Raw genomic sequence first — 6000 nt, forward strand, 5'->3', positions numbered from 1 at the left:
GAAACCCAGGGCCACTGGCCCTGAGCTGCATTTGCATCTCACTGGAGCAGCATTTCTTCCTTCTGTGCAGCAGTGACTGGGCTCTGCCTGTGGGCTCCATCCTCAGCCCGGCCCTGGGGGTCAGGAAGGCCATGGGTGGACATCACGTGGCATGGTTGCCTCCCTGGACTTTGTGGTGCTGGGGGCAGTTTGTCAAGTCCTGTCTCGGGGAACAGAGGCCATCCTGCTGAGTGTCACCACTCATCGCCACTGCGGACGGCTGTTCCCTGGAAAGTTCGGTGCTTTGGCTTCAGACCCAGCTGCCAGATCTGGACAGGGAAGCGTTCCCTAGGGGACGTCATTTAGGGCCCTTCTCCTTCCGATGGGGCCACCTCTGGTCAAGAAAACTGAGCCCCCCCACCGCCCCCCCAGGTCTCTGTAAAGATCAGGTTCCAGGGTCCTCCCACATCCTGCCTGAAGTCTATTGTGGGGGGGTGGGGGGGTCAGGGCCACCAGGTTTCTATGATTCAGAGCCTGAGGGGCAGGAAGCCCCATCAGGCTTCATGGGATGGGAAGAAATGAGGGCTGAAGGGGTGGGGGAAACAGAGGCACTGAGCTGGGTCTTCATACAGAGGTAGGATTTGAATAAATAGAAGGACGTGGGCGTGTAAGAAATGGGGGCAGGGTACATAGAGGATGGTGAGGGAGTTAGTAGATCGGGTGAGAGCAGGCTGGCGGGACCAGAGTGGCAGGTGGCTGGGGAGAACAGGCACAGAACTAGGATTGGTGGATAAAGTGGTCAGACTAGAGGGGGCTAGAAAGTTTGGACAATAGGGAGGGCACTAGGATGTTTCTAGAAAAGAACAAGAAGAAAAGGAATGGATATTGACATGCACTCACTTTTGCCAGATTCTAAGCGAGTGCTTTACATGTCATCTTTACCATGATCTCTAAAGTAAGATATTACTATTTTGGCAGTGGAGGCCCAGAGAGATGATGTAAGCAGCCCAGGGGTGCCCAGCTTGTCACTGGCATGGGCAGTTTTCAAATTCAGCTCTCCCAACTTCCGAAGCTCATCTTTGCTCCCTGTCTCACCCTGCTCCCAAGAAGAGAAAAAGAGCCACCATTAATTTAAGGAAAGATCAATCTGGCTGCCGTGAAGACAGACAGATGGGAGGTGGGGTCAGGGGACCTGCTATTGAAATAAACAAGAGTGAGATGAATGTGCAAGATGAGCTGGAACATGTTGTCACACCAGAAAGCAAGGGAGCTGTCAGAGTGGACACGGGCAAAGTGGCTCCTGTGAGCCAAAGACAAGGGGATTCAAACATCAATTAGGATAATAGCTGCAAGAGATCGACTGCAGTGGATGAAAGCACGTCAAATATGTTGACACCCAAGCCTTTATAATGATGCAAAAACACAGCTCTCATTGGTCACTTGTGGAGAATGGAACGGAAGCAATTCATTCTTTGGGAAACTGGTAGAAGAAGGGAAAGAATCAAGTTTCTTTTTTCTAAGAAGTTTCTCTTTTCTGGAAGCATTCTAGCCAATAAACGAAAGAGTTCCAGAAGGAGGACATCACCAAGTGGCCGCTCTGAAGGCTGGCTGGGTCTGGCAGTGGTCATCAGCGCCTACCGAAGTCACAGAGAGCGGCCAGACTCCGCGTGTCTCCGAGGGAAGGAACTCGGCCACCTTTGATGTTTCTTGCCAGGAATAATCGTACTGACCCGGATTAAGTTTTTAGATCTAAATATCTCTTTACAGGAAATTCAAAGGACAGGGAACATATCCAGTGTTATCTCGGAGATGCATTCCGCAGCATCCAGGCTGCGGGATCAGTGGCTGGATATTGGATAATGTTCAGAAATTGATAACACTTTTGAAGGAAGGACAATGATACTGTGGCTGTGTGCTAGGAAAACGCTGATCTGTGTGAGATACCTCCTGAAATGTTTACGCATGAAATATGATGTCTGGGGTGAGGTGGGGGGAAAGAAGCAGGGGGTATGGATAAAAGAAGACTGACTTGAAAAATAATTGAACTTGGGTGATAATAGGGGTGCATTATGTTCTCTACTTTGTGCATGTTTTAAAAATGTGCTTCAAGTGGGGCGACATTGCTGCCGGGGGGATGAAGGAGGGAAAGATGACTGAATCAGAGCTGGATCCCGGCACCAGGGAGAGGGCGGGGCACGGTAGAGGGCAAGCTCCTGAACGCCCGTCAGCATGCTGCCAGGGATGTGGCCTGGCATGACCCCGGCTCCAGGGAGCCAGGCCCAGTCTGCGGACAAGCTCCTCTGCCTTGTGGGGGCTGAAAACTGCTTCCAGCCTACTTGGAGAGCTATCTGCCATTTTCTTTCTTTCTTCCTTTCTCTCTCTCTCTTCTCTTCTCTTCTCTTCTCTTCTCTTCTCTTCTCTCTCTCTCTCTCTTTCTTTTTTTAAAATATATTTTTATTGATTTCAGAGAGAAAGGGAAAGAGAGAGAGATAGAAATGTCAATGAGACCGGCTGCCTCTTGAACGCCCCCTACTGGGGACCGAGCCCACAGCCTGGCATGTGCTCTGACCAAGAATCACACTGTGACCTCCTGGTTCATGAGTCGATGCCCCACCACTGAGCTATATTGCCTGGGCTGCCATTTCTTAATGATCTGCTCCATATTCCCAGCTCCTAGGTCACCTCCTCCGTGAAATCTCCCAGAGCCCCCTGGGCAGAGCAATCATGTCTTCAGGCTCCTCCATCAGAGATGCCTGGATCACAGTCTGACCTGCAGTCAGTAGGTGGTGTTCAGTCCATTGTCCCCACTGCCAAGGGTCCCCCAGGGCAGGGTCCACACAGGAGCACAGAGCTCTCCACATGGGGGCATTCAAACCTGCCTCCTGGTTATGAACCAGACTGTCCCACCTAGTTCCCCAGGCAGGCGAGGACAGTGTGGCACTGGCCATAAACTGAAAGCTGAGGGCAGGGAGCTGGACAAGAAGGGACAGCCTTGCCCTTCATGAGGTGTGACGTTGCCTCTTCATCGTGGCCAGGAGACTCAGCCGGAATCCAGACCCCCCACTCCTTCCATGGCCATGAGCTGCTTCCTCTGAATCCCTTTTTCAAAGTCAAGTGCATTGAGGACCGAGCACCAAAATGCTCCCAGAGGTCCTTCCCACCGGTGAGGCTTGGGTCCAGGTACGCCATGTGCCCCAACTCTGCTCTGGGGGTGCAGAGGTGAGTGCCTCCAGGACAGGCAGCTGGGGGGGGCTGTATGCTTCCCCCTCCTTGCTCAGATTTTGGGGAGCTGGGCTGCTGGCGGCGCCACCCTGTGCTGCTTCTGAAGTCCTATGGCCTCTGTGGGAGCTGATGTCTCGGACTCACTCCAAGCAGGTAATTGCATTCCTCCGGTTTAGCTCCCTCTGCAGCCTCCACGGGACAATGTTGTCATCAGATCTGCTTTTTCAAATCAGCTTTTCAAGGGACATCTGCAGACAACATGGTCCTAGAAGCTGTCTCATAAGGCGGAGACAGAGCAGAGCCTAGCCTTGTTGAGTTGGCTTCAAGAGCCCCTGGCCCTGTCCCCACTAGCGGGGCCGGGACTCCTTGGGGACAGCTGTTGGGGGTGGGGTGAGAGGTGATGGGGGCCTCCCTTTCCACTTGTCCCACTCAGCTCAGGGCAGAATGGCTCAGGAGGGTCAGAGCAAGCAGGACTGTGGTTCTGAGGGACAGACATGGGGTGTGGGGCCACCTGGCAGCAGCCTGCTGGGGCGGGGGGGGGGGGGGCCGTCAGCCTGGCCATGCTCAGGCCACCTGTGTGACTTTGGGCAGGGAGTCTGGAAAAGGAACAGCTAAAAAAATGAAAGAATGAAGCAAGAGGTTAGTTGAATCCCCTTTCATCCTTCTGAATTAGCAATGGGGGCAATAGGTGATTACCTGGGAGTGATTCCAGAGCGGTTCTCTCTCAAAATATGTCTTCATGTAGGTGCCCTTCACGGTGGTGATTAAGGCTTGGGGTTAAGCATTGTCTTTTTCCTAAGTGTCTAAGTTTAGTTCTCAAGCGCTCCTGGGAGCTAAATCGAAGAGAAAGGGTAAGAATGAAAGCTCAGATGGCTTGGGTTTAACATACTGGCAGCTGCTTCACTGCTCAGAACCTCAGTTTCCTCATCTATAAAATGGGAATGAGCACAGTGCCAAATCACTGGGGTTTTCTTGAGCATGAAGTAATCTGTGTGGGATTACAGAGTGTCTGGGACAAAGATGGTTCTCAACAAACACTAGCTTTCTCATATTGTCCTAAACATCATTTATTAACCACTCACTTTCCTTCAGCTGGGTGACGGGGCCTCAAGAGGTCCTTAGGGTTTTGGAGAGATGGAGTGGGGGGAGTAGGATGATGGGTGAGCGTGGGTGGTGGGGGCCAGGAAACAAGAGGAAGAAGGTCTTTGCTGAGTCTCCGCTCAGTGCCCCCATTCCCCACCCCGCCCCCCGCCCCCCGCCTGCCGCCCCCCGCCTGCCTCCCCTGCCTGGTGGCTGTAAGGGGATCCACAAGAGTGGCACAGTAGGAGACCTCCGTGTCACAGGGCCCTCCTGGTCCCTAACTGTGTTCCCTCTGGTTGCCATGGTGATGGTTCTCTATCTTGTGATGTAGCTGAGCTCACCAAGGCCATAGTTGCATTCCTCCGGTTTAGCTCCCTCTGCAGCCTCCACGGGACAATGTTGTCATCAGATCTGCTTTTTCAAATCAGCTTTTCAAGGGACATCTGCAGACAGCAGATGTGAAACTCGTGTGTCCCACTTGCGACCCCACACCCCACAAATCCCCTTTCCTCCAATGGCAGACTGTGGGCATTCTTGGCAGTGCCTTTGCAGTTTCCTAGTGGATGGGAAGCTGGGAGGGAGGGGCCAGCAAGTAATGACCTGCTTATGGTCCTCAGCTGGCCCCAAAGAGCCACCCCCACCTCAGAATGGCGATAAGCAGCAAAGAGATTGCAGTGAAATTTGGTTGAGTCCCAATCCTCTATTCCTGATGTCACTCACCTGGAAACGATTGCCTGACTGGTGGGTTAGGGAGGCCTGGAACTATGAGTCTGTTTCTATTAATTTTAGTGATTTTAAGGGGGCCAGCTAGAAACAGTTCACCTGTGTGTGCAAGGCCGTGACCACTCTCCTTTGTGATGATGACCATTCTGCTCTTGTCCTTTAAGGAAAGTCTGTCGGGTCCACATGCAATCAGCAGCTGCTCTAGCTTTCTTGTGGCTGGGACCCCAGACCCAATTCCTTTGAGTTATTAGCAATCACTTTTCTTAAGTCAGTTGATTTCTAGACAAGCAAACGTGGCTAGAGGCGGGCAGGGCTCAGAGTGGGACAGGTGGGCGACAGGAGCACGGCCTTTTCCCGCGGGCCCTGGCACGGTCCCTGGCAGAGGCACAGTGGAGCCCTGGCCGGGAGGTGCTCCTAGACCAGAATGTGGCCTGTTCACCGGCAGCTGCTCACATGTGGGGCCAGCGCTGCCCACGTGGCTAAATGCTAGGTGCATCTTGGGAAACTTCTGTATTCCACCTGCCCCGGGAAACTCTCTCCTGCCCCGGAGGGGCTGCCCTTGTTCAGGTGGGAGGAGTCAGCACAAACCAGGCAGCTCCTAGCGGACCTCACTTTCCTCTGTGCACCACTCCCATAGCTTCTGAAGGCCCCCTGCCCACCGGTGAGACAGGCATGGAAGCTTCTCGAATGATAAATTCCAGAACTCTGGACTTTGGCCACTTGGCAGCACCAAGGGTGTCTGTTCTGCTTATAACCAGCACGTCGCAGTAACTTCTTTCTTCACGCTCCAGATCTCTCATGGTCAGGAGAAAGTTCTCCTGAAGCACTAAAAACTTCGGGGCTGTAGCCAGTGACCTTTTCCTCCCGCTTCCTCTTTAGTGCGCAGTAGAGGGGCTGGTTCTCTCCTTCACTTGCTCATGGGCCATTAGCGGGAGGAGGTGTTCCATTCTCTGAGCTCTAATGAGCCCAGTAACGGGAGGAGGAGGGCCTGTGGGG

Source organism: Myotis myotis, unplaced genomic scaffold, assembly GCF_014108235.1.
Source record: "Myotis myotis isolate mMyoMyo1 unplaced genomic scaffold, mMyoMyo1.p scaffold_m19_p_1, whole genome shotgun sequence".
Taxonomy (NCBI): domain Eukaryota; kingdom Metazoa; phylum Chordata; class Mammalia; order Chiroptera; family Vespertilionidae; genus Myotis; species Myotis myotis.